Genomic DNA, 17,252 nt, shown 5'->3' on the forward strand with positions numbered 1-17,252 from the left:
TGCGTTCACCACGCTCCAGGAACACAAGGACCCCGTGACTCACTGAGATCTCTGTGACCGACGATCAGCAGCTGTGTGCATCAGAATCTGGATTCCTTGCACCCTCTGCAGGACACACGAGGCCTTGCCATTAACTTTTAATTTTAATTTAAAATGACTGTTTTTATTTTAAATTAAAATTACTGTCTTCTTCACTTTCACCTCCTTTCTATCAGATCATGTGATAAACACCTGAACATCTTGTGCTGCACGTCTCAGTCTCCGACAGAGTGAACAGATTGAGACACTTCCTGCCCCTCGTCATGGCGACGTGACGTCCCTCCCCTCATCCCGTTGTCATGGAGACGCACAGTTTGCTCTGAAACCAGGAAGAGAAGAGCAGCTGTCACATGGGCCCAGAACAGCACAGCCCCGCACAGGTCAGTCTGGTGTGTTGTAGAGAGGCACAGATTTCCACAACAAACCTTTAGACACACGGAGCATCAGCTGTTTAGTTCTCTCACTTTTCTTGATGGAATTTGATGTACTGTTCTTAGCAACAAAATATTATGACGGAGTATTATGACTTTAAAAATAATTGTAAAGTAAAGAAAAAGTGCAAAACCATCCACAAAATCACAAAAGTCTTGATGTAACATTGGATTTATGATTTGAAGTTTAATGTAAAAAGTAGGACAAATACAAAATCAGATATTTTCAAAAGACACACACAAACATGAGACAAACTAAATCATATCTGAAGGAGCGGTGTGAGAAAAACAAATGTTCAAATTATTTCATATTGTGGACATAAAGCTTTTGTCACTTGTAGACTTGCTCACAGTGGGAAAAGAAATCAAACTTTTACAGAATAATGCAGTTGATCCTTAGTATAAATGTGCACTCAAGTAAAAGTACTGTTACACTGTTAAATATACTAAGTGAATAAAGCACTCTTAAGTACAACGGTAAAGGACTACAATGGTATTTAAAAGTTACTACAGTAAATGTACTTGAAAGTGAAATGCTTCCAGAACAAGAGGTGGACATTAACTTGTATCCACAGGACGTTAAAGGTGCACCACACAACTTTCCCGGTGGAGGGGACCTGACCTCGCAGCGTTAGAATTTGTTTGCTTGACGGTAGGGGGGTACTTTTTTTTAATTTAACCAATCGCTGCTATTTGGTCGTGACATATGGAATGCGCCGCTAACGGGTTATTAATTTGCCTGGAAAATCACAGGATATCACTTTGCATTTCCATCTAGCATTTATTCATCACGGATGTTTCTATTGCTCAAAAATGTAATAGTTCCTTCTGTGAATGGGGCGACTCTCCACAGATCTGACTTGTAATGTAGCATAGTGCTGTAACCTGCTTGTCTCCCTCGTTGTAAAATAGTTTAATCTATACTGTGGAACATTGTAGGCAAAGCAATAACATTTCCATGGTGACAGAACATTCACTAGAAATGTTACACAATGCACCTTTAAGTCTACATTTTGCAATTTCCCTCTAATGCATTTACAACATATCGGCGCTTTGTTTAATAATTGCCTTAAAACTATTCCAGCTCATTTGGTAATTGATAGTATCAATATATGAACAGAATCATATTTATTAAATGAGGTATTATACAATTATACAATAAATTCATTTTTGCCCTGAACCAATTTCCTGTCTCCAGTACTTTTCATAATCCGGCTCCTTTTAATGAGAAAGATATGACATGTTCTTATTCTTTTCATACAATTTAATAAAGTGATATTATAAGTCACAGTTTTATTTCTTTGTTCTTATGTTACCTTATTACTTTCAATTTGATCCGTGGATAAGAAAGCACGGAAATATATGACCCAGTTTTAGCTTCGCACAGTGTAAGTGCCCATGTTACTGCCACTGTTTCACTGAATCAAAGCGGGACTGGACCTGAGTGATGTTTATTTGTTAGATTTCCCAGTGTTTTTGTTTATTTGCATTTAATAACATTTGAAGAAATATTTGAATAATGTTTGAAATAAAACTAACCTTGCGTCGTATGAATCGTCGCATGTTGAGGGACTATTTTCTCAGTAGCAGCGGTATTTTACTTTGCCAGTAAGGCCACGTCCACACTAGTACGTGTTTGAGTCGTTTTCGTTGTGGATGCAGTGTTCATCCAAACTAATCTGACTGAAAACGGCTCCAGAGATGAAATGATCTGGTGCCGCCAGCTCCCACGAATTCATTTGAGTACAGATCTGATCCGGTACCGTGTGGACACCTGAAAATGATGATACTCTGATGTAGGTCTATGCGCCAAAACGCTAAGAGGCTAGAATATATGTCCATTCATATATATGGTCTGCGTGTCCGACCTGCAGACCTATAATCTCTGAAAAGTTTAACATGAACCATCTCCAACGTTATAGAAGCACAGAACAGACTCACCATCAGCAGAACACCCTCTTGTCACAGAAAGAACACTAGCATATTCCACTGAGTCGTGTCCTTTAGTCCGACAGAAGCTGAACTGCATCATTAGCACAATTTCGAGCTGTTTTTTGGGCACTTAGTTGATGCAAATGAGCGATGCAATTTTAAGTTTAGTTTCTGTAAAACGTAAATAAACATGCTCAAAGCTGTGTGGATAGGGAAGGATTGTGGACACAGAAACGATGTGTCTGGACGCAGATCGTTTCTGATACGGTGATACGCGGATTCGTTTCAGTGTAAACGTAATCTAAGATAGGTGCTAGGTGCTATCAGTCCGCCGCTGCCGAGCTTTCTATCAGGACGTACAACTCGCTGCTGCTGCTCAGACGTAAATCCTTCAAATGCAAGGTTGGTTTTACTTTTAAAATTATTCTGTCAACACAGACATTCACATCAACAGTCTGGTGTAATAATAGATTCACTTCGGGTGTTTTGTGGAGTGAGTAAGACTGTTTTTAGTGGCAGGAGAACTATGGCCAAAGCACCAGCGATCTCTGCAAATACAAGGACTGGCTGGAATATTTTAAAAAGTGTCTCCACACGTCTCCAACACTCTGGCTCACAAGGAAATGAGGTCCTGTGTCCAAAATTCCAGACTGTCCCTGGGTTAGTCCAGATGAAATTAGCCGCCCTCCCCTATGAGCCATCTCAGATTTGGCTGAAAAACATTCAAAAAAATTCTAAAATTACCAAATGAAAGACTCTCAAATTTTAGCTCAACCCTTTGAGTCGTTCCTGAGTTATGGCCTGTTGAAATTTCGGGGCCATGCTCACTTTTTCGAAAGCCTTAATTTACAAGCATGTTTGAGAGACCATAACTTCATAAAAAATTTTATTATTGTAGATTCTTGGTCATAGATTCTGAATCTGTTCCCTTATAACAAGCAAATAGTGTTTAAGACTATTAAAGGTAACTGAACCTTTCTAGCAGGTGAAAAAGTACCTAAGCTCCACCAAAAATGACCAGTGAGAGCTCATTTTCAAAAATTCAGTTTGAAATGAAGGAAGTTAATAGTAGATGTTTTTATTACTTTAAACTAATCAGAATATGACAAAGTTTCTCTGGTAAAATTTGATCAACATCTAACTGTGTCCACATGGGGAACCGAGGGTCCAAAGAAGAGGCCAAAAATGTCACATTTGGTCTGTGACCATATTTGGGACTCTACACCGTCCACATAAAAGTTCAGAAAAGTGTGAACATTGTTGTCAGAAATGGTCATTCTCTCAAATATTCAGGTTCAACAGTTAGTTTGTAAATATCTGCTTGGAGTAAATACATATTGGACCTCAAAATCTGAAAAAAAAAAAAAAAATAAAATTTGTGGAAACCAAATGTGAGATTTTGGGGGCCCACAGCGCCCCCCTTAATAAAGATACTCAATATTTGATAACAGATTCAGAATTTGTGACCAAAAATATATATTAATACAAATCCTCAGCTTCCTAGATCTATTTTTATGAAGTTACTGTCTCTCAAACATGCTTATAAATTAAGGCTTTCGAAAAAGTGAGCATGGCCCCAAAATTTCAATGGGCCATAACTCAGAAACAACAGAAGGGATTGAACTAAAATTTGAGATTCTTTCATTTGGTGATTTTAGAAATGTTTTGAATTTTTTTCAGCCAAATCTGAGATGCCTCATAGGGGAGATTCTTTGAAAACGGCTGATTTCATACGGACTGAACTCCCCCTTTAATTGTCATCATCAACATTAGATTTGAAACTTGGCTTGTTCTCATTTCTTGCTTGTCTCCAGGGAGTTCAGTGCTACAACAATAACTAAAAGGTGGCCAACCCTCCCGCCAGAAAAGTTCCAAAGTGCACCTTTAATACTGTTTTACCTCGTTCATTTTGACCCAACCAATCATATTAACAACAAAGAGCACGAGCCAAAGTCAGCTTGTTTCTATGGCAACACTACATGAGCCACGAGTCCCTCTTACACTATTTGTACAGTGCCATACTTTATTGTGCTCGCTCCTCATAAAACAGGTAAGATTTAGCTGCCCCAGAATGCTAAGTCATCGTCTGCTCGCGAAGCTAATTTGAGCTGGGAGCCGGTCACGTGACTCCGCTCCCTCTGGGCTGGAAATATGGCCGCTGTCAGAGGAGGCGTTAACATATTAATCATGCACAATAGCGGAGTCAGAGGAGAGCTACAGTGGATGTAACTAACTGTGCTCTGTGCCAACGGGACAAGACGCTGGGAGCTAGAAAAGTCTGTGTAAGATGTGGAGTTGAGTTTGTGTGCTTTGACAACCTTATACATCACCGGACTGGCTAGCCTGCTTTTAATATTTTAGTGTATGTGCAGTTTTATAGAAATATTTTGAACTACACAATCTAATTTGGGTGTAGTAATGTAAATAAATGTAGTTATTGATACTTTGCAGTGACATCACGCTGGGGGTGTTGTACATGTTCAAGGTTCAAGGTTTAAGGTTCTTTATTTTGTCATTCAAACATGCGATAGAAACACATGACAGAACGAAATGTGCTCCCCGAGGCCCAGTGATCAGTGATGTATCTCTATTGGCGAGATGTGCAGTGTTCAGGGTGAAGTTTAGCTGATTTTATGGGAGAGAGACTTGTGGCTTTGAAGTAAAAATCGTCTATTCACATTGTACGTGTAGTTGTGTTTTATTTCAATAGTTTAGATTGTCACGAGAACCCCGGAATGTGTGAAGAATCCCTCAGTCGTCCAGGTAGAATCCATGGCGAGGAGAAAATTCTGTTTGTCAACTGGACAAAAGTTAGTTTGGTGGAAGATGTTTCGCAGCTCATCCAAGCTGCTTCTTCAGTTCTGAGCTCAGTTCTTCAGTTCAGTTCAGAACTAAAGAAGCAACTTGGATGAGCTGCAAAACGTCTTCAACCTAACTAACGTTTGTCCCGTCGACAAACTGAATTTCCACCTCACCAAGAACCCCGGAAGTGCAAGTCCGGGCACCAGCCAATCAGCAAAGAGCTGTACATTCTGTTTTATTCCTGTTTTAGTCCTTGTTTAGACCTCGTTTAGACCTGGTTTTGTCCTGGTTTAGACCTGGTATAGTCCTGTTTTTGTCCTGGTTTAGACCTGGTTTAGACCTGTTTTAGTCCTGGTTTAGACCTGGTTTAGTCCTGGTTTATGGGTGTCAGAACAGGGGCGTGTCAGTATGGACGGTATGTCGGAATAAGGGTTGTATCCCATGCTGCACATCTTGAAATAAAGGTAAGTTTCTGTTCTGTTCTACCAGTGGAGTTTAAACCCATGAGGACTTCTCTCCTTTGGACCTTAAGTCCAGCGCCTTAACCACTCGGCCCCTGGTACAAAAACACAGCATCTGACCCTTTGTCACTAATGCTTCTCTGTATTCATAGGCCCGAATATGGTAATACTTGGGCCCATTGGGAACTTCAAATGGTCCTTTCAAATGAACCAGTGGAAATGTTGATGAGTATGATTGTAATTGCAGATTCCTGGTCTACTGTCCATTTGATTTTAAGTCCAAAGCCTCTTAAGTCCACAAGGGCACACTTTGCATACATGAATTGACATGATTCTTAGGAGACGTGTAACTAGTAATGTTGTGCAAGGTGCTCATTTTGTAATCAGAATATTAAGTTACTTTCCATCCCATTAAATGAAGTGAAAGATTAAATTCTTCTCCGTGGAACATTCAAAGCAAAGCAAAAGTATTATGTACCGTATTTTTCGAGATATAAGTCGCACTTTTTTCATGGTTTGTTTGTTTCCTGCGACTTATACTCTGGTGTGACTATATATATTAAAATTTTCACACTGACAGCCGTGAGAGGCTCTAGTCTTGTGTGTCAGTATCTGCTGCTCCTATTACTCCTGTACCACTGTCACTTCTACTGCACATGTCTCCTGCAGAAAGAGCCTCTGTCCTGCTGCAAGTAGTGAAATATTCAGCAGAAAACGGTAATGGAGCAGCAGAAAGAAAGTTTGGAGTGAGCGAGAAACTTGTGAGGGACTGGCAAAAAGCGAGGATGGAGAACACAGCTTCACGGGAACAGGGAGTGTGCACCATGAAACTTTCCTGGAAGTCATTGGATGGATCGACAAACCCTGAACTTCAATGACGACAAAAAACGTTTTGTCGGGATTCAGAAAGGAATAAGTCTAACTGGAACTGATGCTGAGTCTGATGACAGCTACGCAGAAGAGGAAGCGGCGCTCTGTTTACCTCCGGAGAAGTTCAGAAGTGACACAGAGGATGAGGAATTGAATGCCTTTAGTGATTTGGAGTGAGATGGAGAGTTTGGTAAACTTGTTCTGTTCTGTTGTTTGTGCTATAATTATCTGAAGAACTGTTCATATGTGACGTTAACAGTCTGTTGTTCTCTGTTCTATTGTTTTTACTAGAACTTGCATTTCAAGATGAAATGTCGGTTCCTGGTCTCTGATTTTATACAATAACTTTCCCCAAAAAGTGCAACTTATGTTTTTTTCTTCATCGTTACACATTTTTTTGGCTGAAAATAGTCCAAAAAAATACTTTAATATAAGAGATAATCAAGTGGCAGAACCAAACCAGAAAAGTTACAAACTGCACCTTTAACACATTGGGCTTTGAGGCGATGACATAGGTTGACTCATCTTGTAACACATTTATAAAGTCAATTAAATTCATAATAAATATGAAATTGTACTTTTTTTTTCATTTTAAATAAAAACAGAACTTTGGCCCAGAACTTGCAGTGTCCTCTGTCCGTTGTCGCCTGCGGTTACATCACAGCAGGTCGTCTCAGTGTCCTCATTCAAAGAGGAGCTCATACATCAGTGTCACATCAGCTGTGGTCTGAAGGAGGCGCTATTCTCGGCCGGGACATGAAGTATAGAGCCCATCACTCTGGCAGCCAATGGTCTTCAGTCTCTGGGAATATCTGGAATTTACCAGAGCTCAGGCCGTTTGCAAACAAAATCCACAATTATGAAACAATATTGTTATTAAATTTGTCAATAGTTGAATGGTCTGCTACTAGGGTTACCCAAAAGTGTTGAAAATCAGATATTAATTCAAGCTAAAACTCAGTGGTGGAGCGTGCATTTCACACCTAGGCCTTCAGTAGTGCTCCATCTGAAACAATCCACTCCTCAATAACTATTTTATGGTTATAAAAGCATCTTATTACACAGAAACACAGTCTAAAGAGCCGTGGAGATTCTGTGCATGGAGAAGTGAGGAGTGCTGGGCTGCTAAACCAGAACTAAACCAGGACTGTTTGTCGGGATGGGCCCGAAAATGTGTCCTCATAGACTGTCAGGTGACCGCAGACGAAGGACCGCGCCACACAGGGCTCTGCTGTGCAGCCATCGCCCGACCGCACTTTGCGGACACCCTACTCCATTGTTTTGGGGGTTCTCTTTCTCGCTCTCTCTCATGTCCAAAATTAGTCCTGATGTAGTCCAGGTTTAGTCCTGGTTTAGTCCTGGTTCCGCTACAGATGCAGTTTGCTGCTTTGGCTGGTTCGCTCTCTGACTGTTCAATCAGCAGGTCTGAATCTGGTGATGTTGCCGTACGCCTGCTAAAGGCCCTGGTGACACCAACTCAAAATCTGATTGGCTGAAGCAACAGTTTCATGAACATTTATTTTGTGTTCGAGGCCTGCAGAACGGATTGTGAAGGCCTCAGGCAGACTTTTTCACTTTGACTCTGCCTAGCAACAAGTGGCGGCTGAAATGTGATTGGTCAAATGCTTTAATATGAAAATACATGTGTGGAAGCAGCACAAGCATCGGAAAAGCTCTGAAAGGAAGTGGACAGAACATATGGAATTATTTAATAATGATATAATTAACATCAGTCTGTGATTCAGATATTTTTTTTAGGCCAGCAGAGAAGGTCTTGCAGGCCCAGGTGGCCCACCACTGATAAACTAATACTGAAACTACTGCTGAACACATAAGGAGAAAATAGGACCTTTACTGAAAAGTTTTTAAATTGTTATAATAGTCTTTACTGAACTAATATAAGACCCCATGGCAATATATATATATATATATATCCCCATGGCATATATATATATATATATATATATATATATATATATATATATTTTGTGTTGAAATAAATAAATTGCGTATCAAAACATGTATATAAACAAATGTATATAAATGCCTATCGAGTCTATTCCCTGGTATCAAAAGCAAGTTAGAAATTTTAGTGTTAAGACATCACGGCCATGTTATCCAGGCTTTCTAATTTGATGGAAGTCTTGCTTACATGCCAAGTGTGAAAGTGAGATTGCAATGCTTTGTAGCTCACATTAAAGCTCACACCAGGAGTGGGGTTCGTACCCATGAGGCCTCCTGTCCGTTAGACTGGCACATCAAGGAACTTGCCTTGTGAGAGATGTTCCCGCCCCTTTCTGGGGGAAAACAAACAACCCCTCTCACTAACTTTTTTGCAAATTAAGATCAATAAACAGTCTGTCTCTGGTGGGGAAAAACTAAGGGCACAAAATCTGGGTGTAGGTTAAACATAACGTTGACTATCTTGGCTACGTCTAGTCATGGTTGTTAAGGGAATAGCTGTGTCAAGAATACATGAAGAGGCCTACTTTAAACAGTCTGTATTGTTTAGGCAATTTTCTTCTGACAGGATTTTTTGTGAACATAGCAGGAGAATGAATTTCAGCAAAGGTTTCTTAGCTTTATTGTTTGTACACCCAACCACATAGCAACTCTTCGGCATGTCTAACGCGAACAACAACGGTCACTAAGACAGAATTTTTTGGCTTGCTCTGAGGGATCGTTTTCCCCGTAAAAGCGGTGCGGCGTAAACAACCGGCTCTGAGTGACGTGGGTCCAGTTGTGCGTATAGGATCTTAAGTCCAGTGTCTTAACCATTCAGCCATCCTGGTCTGAGTGGATGACAGAACTGCTGTTTTACTCATCAGTGTAGATTTATGGTGTGATCTTTGGAACAGGCCAATGTACATCCTCTTGGCAGCAACGAACTTCTGTATTTGTATTTGTCTCATACTTCAGTGCTTCTCAGAGAACAGACTCTTCTCAGGAAATCCCCTTTAAACCAGCCGTGTGCAGGTTTGTTGAAGGGGAAAATCGTAAGGCCACTGTTTTATCTCCAATCTAGAGCCTGGAACGGTTAAACACAATCGAGTTTTGTGAGCCTTCCCAGCCTTTTGGCAGTAAATGTAAAATAAACAGGGCTCTGATGCATACTGACATTGTGTCCTTGGGCAAGACACTTCACCAACCTCCCAGAGTCAATGTAAACTGGTGTTGTAGTATGTATTTGACCATTGTAACAATTCTCTCTACAGTGGTCAAAGTGACAAACAGTGTCATTTGCACAGTCTCAGTAAGTCATACCAGGAGTGGGGTTCGAACCCACGAGGACTGATGTCCATTAGAACTTAAGTCCAACACCTTAAGCATCCTGGTGAACAGCCAGGTTTCAGGCTTACATTTATAGAATGATCAATGTGAGTTTAATGCTACACAAATTACAGACAATATTATTACTGCTACACCACAGACTGTAGCTCCACTCAAATGAAGCTCCTGATGCCAAGGTTAAAGGAGTGAATTTGGAGCCTGGGTCCATATTTGGAAATCCGACTGTGAGTGTCATAGCAACCACAAGAACCAATCATGATTGAGGTCATTAAATGTGCCCGCCATTCTCGCCGGAAAGCGGGAAGAGGGCTTAACTTAGCAATGAAATGCACTAACTGTCAATCAAACCAGTTGCTAACACTTGCGGGACTGACCTCGGGGAATGAAGGCGTCTGATTGGTCCGTTAATTCTGTTCAGATCTTGATTTAAGGATTTTTTTTTTTATTATTTTAGCTGTTGCTGCACCATAACTCTTAATGTGAGCAAAGAGACTTGTAATTCGATATATTGTGATGGTCCACGATATTATTGTGAGAACTTTGCCGATACGATATCACGATATTTCAGTTATTGTTACATCCCTCCCATTCATATATACAGTCTATGTGATAGAAACAATGCTTATTTATTCCATTGTCTTGTACATATCTATAAACAACATTCATGATCATGGTCTATTTATCAGAGTGCAACACACCACCAGGAGTGAGGTTCAAACCCACGACGACTGATATCCATCGGATCTGAAGCCCAACACCTTAACCACTCGGCCATCCTGGTACTGAAGCATCAATATTTGACCCTTGACCTTCAACACCACTGTCTAAAAATGAACTCAGCTCTTCACAGTAGAGCCTGACCAATATATATCGGTTGGCCGATATTATCAACCGATATGGGCACCTGGAAACATATTGGCTATCAGCTGATATGTTTGATGATATGGGCCGATATTTCATGTGGGCATGTTATACCTCCTTATAAAGCTTAGGCTGCGTTCAGACTGCAGCCTGAAGTGACCCAAATCCGATTTTTTGGCCTCTATGTGACCTGTATCCGATCTTTTAATGACAGTCTGAACGGCACAGATCCGAATTTTTCAAATGTGACCCAGGCACACTTGGATATGTGCTCCTGAATCCGATATATATTCGATCTTTTCACATCTTTTTCGCGACTTCAGTCTGAACGGCCAAAGTGCATCCATCTGACCTACACGTCATTAACAAGCGACAAACGTCACTATTCTGCGCTGAAGCAGGCGGAAACCGGAACTGTAAAATCGCCAGGTGCTCAATGCTCGCGACCATATTTGGACAACTTCCGTAAACACAGAGCACGCTCGCTGCGGTTGACGCATGGGGTTGACGTCATCGTGTCTCCAGTGCGCATGCGGGACACTTTCGGGCCATTTACCGTTCACACTGAAGTCACAGACAAGTCGCATTTAATTGGAAATGTGAACGACCTCGCAAAAACATCGGATTTCACAAAAAAATCGGAATTGAGCATTAAGCCCTGCAGTCTGAACGTAGCCTTAGACTCTCTACATTATGTTCATTTAATCTGCATCAGCATAAAATAAATAAACCAGGACTAATCTTAGGCTCGAGAGAGGGACAGAGATAGAGACCGAGTCCCGACACTCAGTCCTGGTTCAGTTCTGGTTTAGTCCTGTTTTACACATGGTTTAGATCTGTTCTAGTCCTGGTTTAGTCCTTTTTCAGTCCTGGTTCAGTTCTGGTTTAGCCCTGTTTTAGTCCTGGTTTAGACCTGGTTTTGTCCTTGTTTTGTCCTGGTTTAGACCCTGGTTTAGTCCTGGTTTAGACCTGGTTTTGTCCTGGTTTAGTCCTGGTTCATTTCTGCTTTAGTCCTGGTTTAGTCCTGTTTGCAACAATACAATCTGAAGAGCCGCTTGGGAGCCAAAAGAGCCGGTTCTCTAAAGAGAACTGGTATACCCATCACTATCTGCTAGAATGTGATGCAAAAATGACATTAGGCTGATCTACTGTCTGTAAATATGACGTAAAGAGGCAGAATAAAAATAAACCCAATTCAAAATCCACTAGAGCCAAACCTAAGTTTTTTAAACAATTCAAGATTTACTGTGAATTTTTACATCACTAAATATGTCGGCGATTATATCGGTTATCGGCAGTTCCAACTCCCACTTTATCGGTATCATATCGTCACAACAAAATCCATATCGGTCGGGCCCTACTTCACAGTATTCGTCTAAACAACTTATCCTACGTGTATCACCGATTAAGAAAATAAAATTGGAGAACGAAGTAAATACAGAGCAATGGGTGCACGCTGGTGGCGGTGAAAGCAGGGATTGATCAGCAAAGTGGCGTCTTGAAAATAAGCGATTAAAGATTGCTCAAACATGCACGAATCACTCCAAATATCACTCCAAACGCTCCAAAATCAATCCAAATACAACAGAAAACGCTGTAACATTTTAAAAACCTCTGAAAAGTCGATTTTGTATAATAGGTCTGCGTTAACAAAGCAATTATGATAAGATGCCAAAAATCTGAAGACACAAATCATAACTTCAATCAAAAAATTTGCAAAAACCCACATAAACATTAATGTGTAAATGCGTTCTATACCAGGCTGGTTGTTTTCATTACGTGTCTTGTTCTTCCTGAGTTATTTTGGTGTGTTGGCAGTGCCCGTCCATGACACTCCTCCACAGACAGTAGAGTAGATGGGTTATTTATGCAGATTTCTGTATATTTCTGTTGTACTGAGGAGAAGCAGCCAAAAACATGCTATGGTCAGACGTTTTCATGCTGTGACGAACACGCCGGGTCCTGAAGAAAATGTCCTGCCAAGCGCACCTGCCATATGTAACATTATGTAAGAGTGTTAGGACGGGTCTGTGGGCACAGTGAGATGGGTTTGAAAAGGAAGTCTGGTAACGGATGGTCAAATATGAGAAATGCATTATGGGTTATTAATATGGTATGACATAATACAGTTCCAGGCTTTTAAAGGTCCTATATGACGCAACGTTGACTCTTTGTGAGCTTTAAGCCATGTTAAAATGTTGTTACCTCATTAAAAACATAGCTGGAGTTGTGTTTTGTTTCATTCACACATGTTTGAGTAACACTTTATTATTAGTCTGTCTACATCTCTAAAGCTCAAAATGCTCTGTTCCACCTTGTGACATCATGAAGCGGGCTGAAATGATCCAAATAATTCTACCTGTTAAACTATTGTCTTAGTTCAAGTTTTTTTTTGGGGTGGGACATTAATGCGTTAATTATGATTAATTAACTACAAAGAAAATAATGCATTAAAAATATGAAGGCATTTTATCACAGTATGCATGCCAAACAACACAGAACGTTTGTCAGTGCACCATGTCATGTACACCATTTCTACTCATGTACACAGTTCTGACTACAACAACAATGGAGCATGAAAGTGCTCTGGGTTTGCTGGACGGTAAATTTCTATTAAAAAAACACAAAAGTGCAGAAAAGAGTTTCCAAAGTATCACAGAAGCACCTCAACTCTAGCCAGGCTGGCGCCACCTAGTGCCTCTGCTGAATTTCATTTCTCTCCAGTGACTAGGTCAGGAATCAGAATACACTAAACAGTTTGCAAGAACAATGGAAGTTATAGACCACAGGTGTCAAACATAAGGCCCGGGGGCCAGATCCGGCCCTCCAAGACCTTTAATCTGGCCCTCGGCTGATTTTCTACTAAAATATTTTAATTCTATTGTTTATTAAAATCTTGTTAATTTTCTGTGGTGTTTATCACAGCAGCGTCTCCAGTGTCTCTGTACGTGGCCCCTCCCACCAGAGCAGCACAAATGAAGACTTGTCTCTTTCCAAACGCTCTTAAAGGACGATCGTTTTGACTGTTGACCGTGACACCCTCATCAACAAAATGTCAAACATGAGAAAAGTGGAGCCAAGTGCAGGATTTTACAACAAAAATTGACTTATTCCTAATATAATGTTAAAACTTTGTGTTGAAATCGAATTTTTCTAAAAGTTTCAGGTTGTTCATAATATTATAATATTTTGTAAAAGAGTTCATCAATTAAAAAAGATTTCTGTCATAGATTTGTGTTTCTCTGCACAAATATTTGAACTTATTGTTATTTTTGGGGTTTATATGACATGAGTTTTCTGATCCGGCCCCTTTGGGATCAAAGTCGGTTGGATACGGCCCCCGGACCAAAATGAGTTTGACACCCCTGTTATAGACTGTGCACCGGCCAATCAGCGAAGAGACGTCAAACGCAAGCGCGTTTTTGGGTCCCTTTTGTGGTACAGCACAACAGTAAACAAAGTGGTCGAGATGGATGTAGATGAAGACAGACATTTTGTGTTGACAACGATTCCCGAAATCGAGGATTTAAAGCTGGAACAATGAGAATGCTTGGTGAATTTTATCAAGACGAAAAATGTTATTGCCCTTCTTCCTATGGGATTTGGGGCATTACATGCATCACGACCAAATAGCAGCGATGGGTTAAATAAAAAAGTACCCACCTACCACTGAATGAACGAATCCTAATGCTGTGAGATCAGACGGTTTCCATGAAGTGAAACTGGCTGATGAATCAGGCTACGTCAACCCTTAAATGCACCATTTAAATGCAAACAGTTGGAACAATTCTGGTTCGAGTAAAAACAAGAGGTGTCAGCTAATGAGTGAATGAGTAGGGCAAATATTGTTATGTGATTAATTGAGATTAATTAATTACAAAGCCTGTAATTAATTTGATTTTTATTTTTTAATCAAGTCCCATCCGTAGTCAGAAAACAGTGCAATATGGGCCCTTTAAATTGAAATGAACAACCCAAGAAACTGTATCTTGTCATATACTGTTCCATAATGGCGATAATGCATTTCCTTTCCAAACCCATCTCACTGTGCCCACAGACCCGTCCTAACACTCTTACATAATGTTACATATGGCAGGTGCGCTTGGCAGAACATTTTCTTCAGGGCCCAGCGTGTCCGTCACAGCATGAAAACGTCTGACCATAGCATGTTTTTGGCTGCTTCTCCTCAGTACAACAGAAATATACAGAAATCTGCATAAATAACCCATCTACTCTACTGTCTGTGGAGGAGTGTGTCATGGACGGGCACTGCCAACACACCAAAATAACTCAGGAAGAACAAGACACATAATGCAAACAACCAGCCTGGTATAGAACGCATTTATACATGAGTTTGGGTTAAAAAAAATCTCTCCGGGTTTGTATGTAAACAGCATGGAACATTTTTAAGCAAATAATCTATCATAGAATTGACATTTTTTACATGATCTTATCTTTGTGTTGTTTGTGTGATTTGGATAACGCACTGTAAATAAATGAACATAGAGCTGTTTTCCACGGTCTAAGGCCCCGTTTACACTTACACAGGTATTTTTAAAAACTGAGACGTTTCCCTTCCCTTGTACCCATTTTTTCTGCACACACGGCAACTCACCTCTGAAAACCAATCTTTCTAAAAACTCCAGCTAGAGTTGTGATTCTGGAAAACTATGGTTTCACCAGTAGGAAAACAGCAGCAAAACCTGTTTAAATCAGTTGACCGGACACGTCACAACAACATCACGTGACTCTGAGGAAGAGCGCAGGGAGCAGTCGAAACTGGTATGAAAACAAACTCTTGGTCTGAAAAAATAACCTAATAACATAAATTATCAGAAGACCGAACCTCATTGGACTAAATGGGTTTTGAGAGCTGAACTTGTCATCATGAGTACCATGGACTTTACATTGAACATCAGTAAAAGGAAACACATAAACACCAGCTTCTCTGCATCTGAACAAAGCAGCTCTACCAGGAGTGGGGTTTGAACCCATGAGGACTACAGTCCACTGGATCTTAAGTCCAACACCTTAACCACTCAGCCATCCTGATGACAATGCAAAGACTTTAAAATATAACATTACCAAATTTTTTTTGACTTGTCTTCATGGTTTGGGTGGCACTGTGACATATATATTACAATTTTCACACTGACAGCCTCAAGAGGCGCTCTAGTCTTGTGTGTCAGTATCTGCTGCTCCTGTTCCTCCTGTACCACTGTCACTTCTACTGCACATGTCTCCTGCAGAAAGAGCCTCTGTCCTGTCTGTATCATGTCAGTCAATCGCACCATTACTTCTGTAACACTGAAAATTTAACATTTAAACAAACTTCCTGTCGGGATTCAGAAAGGCCAGAATAATTCTAACTGGAACTGATGCTGAGTCTAACAACAGCTACACAGAAGAGGAAGCGGCGCTCTGTTTACCTCTGGAGGTCGTGGAGTTGCTCAGAAGTGACACCGAGGATGAAGAATTCAATAGATTTAGTGATTTGGAGTGAGATGGAGAGTTTGGTAAACTTGTTCTGTTCTGTTGTTTATGTTATAGTTTATCTGAAGAACTGTTCATATGTGACATTAACAGCCTGTTGTTCTCTCTTCTATTGTTATTACTAGAACTTGACTTTGAAGATGAAATGTTGGTTCCTAGTCTTTGATTTTATAAAATATATTTCCTCCAAAAAGTGTGACTTATGTTTTTTTTTCTTCTTCATTACACATTTTTTGGCTGGTGCGACTTATACTCCAGAATGACTTATAGTCCGAAAAATACGCTCATATCTCACAGAGAAAATATTTCATTCTCAGTTGTACTTTTCCATGGAGACAACAAGATGACCCATGAGCTCACGATCTGTGGAGAGGTGACACCACCCATAGTAAGAAAGCATGTTTTTCGAGGCATTTTGTAATGAATAAAATACACCTCAATAAGATGATAGATTGACAAGATAGATACGTTTAATGCCATACTGTGGAACATAAGAGACAAATCAATATCCTCTCTGTAGAGACAAGCAGCTGGAAGACTGCCAAAGCCACACAGAAAGGCTCTATTTATTTATTTTTATCAGATATTTTCGCACAAGATGTTAAACCGGTTGATTTCTGGTGGCTTCAAAACCACTGTCTTTGTGTTATTTGGCAAAACACTTGAAAATAATCAAATGGAAGATAAAACTAATGTTGAAAATTAAAAAGAATGTAAGGTTTATTAAGTGGAAAAAAAAATAAAATCAAATTATAGAAGCTTTCATTTTAAAGCGTACCTAAATTTCCCAAAGGTCCATGCACCTAAAAGTGTCAGTGGCTCTTTTGTGCGTCCTTCAAAACTACAGCCCAAATGTGGTCCATCCATCAGTGTCAGGCTGATTTTTATAATGTTCTCATTTGAGAGCGGAGCTGAGAGACCCGGGGCACGTGGGGCTCTGATGACTTTGCACCTTTACAATAGAGTGAAGGATATGAGTTTATAATGGGGTCCCGGACAGTCGGTCTCAAACTGTGGTGCGTGTACTTCTGCTGGTTATGTACACTGCAAAAAGTGATATCTAACTAAGTTC

The 17,252-nt window shown here is 40.3% G+C and overlaps 1 non-coding gene across 1 annotated transcript; it reads right to left on the reverse strand.

Annotated features, from left to right (window-relative positions):
• Positions 1-15,657: 15,657 nt before the first annotated feature.
• Positions 15,658-15,740, reverse strand: trnal-uaa (transfer RNA leucine (anticodon UAA)). Its single transcript has one exon. It is a non-coding gene; the product is annotated as a tRNA-Leu (tRNA).
• Positions 15,741-17,252: the final 1,512 nt, after the last annotated feature.

The sequence above is a fragment of the Boleophthalmus pectinirostris genome, unplaced genomic scaffold (assembly GCF_026225935.1).
Source record: "Boleophthalmus pectinirostris isolate CB_2022bp ecotype Guang Dong unplaced genomic scaffold, ASM2622593v1 HiC_scaffold_3, whole genome shotgun sequence".
NCBI classification, from domain to species: Eukaryota; Metazoa; Chordata; class Actinopteri; order Gobiiformes; family Gobiidae; genus Boleophthalmus; species Boleophthalmus pectinirostris.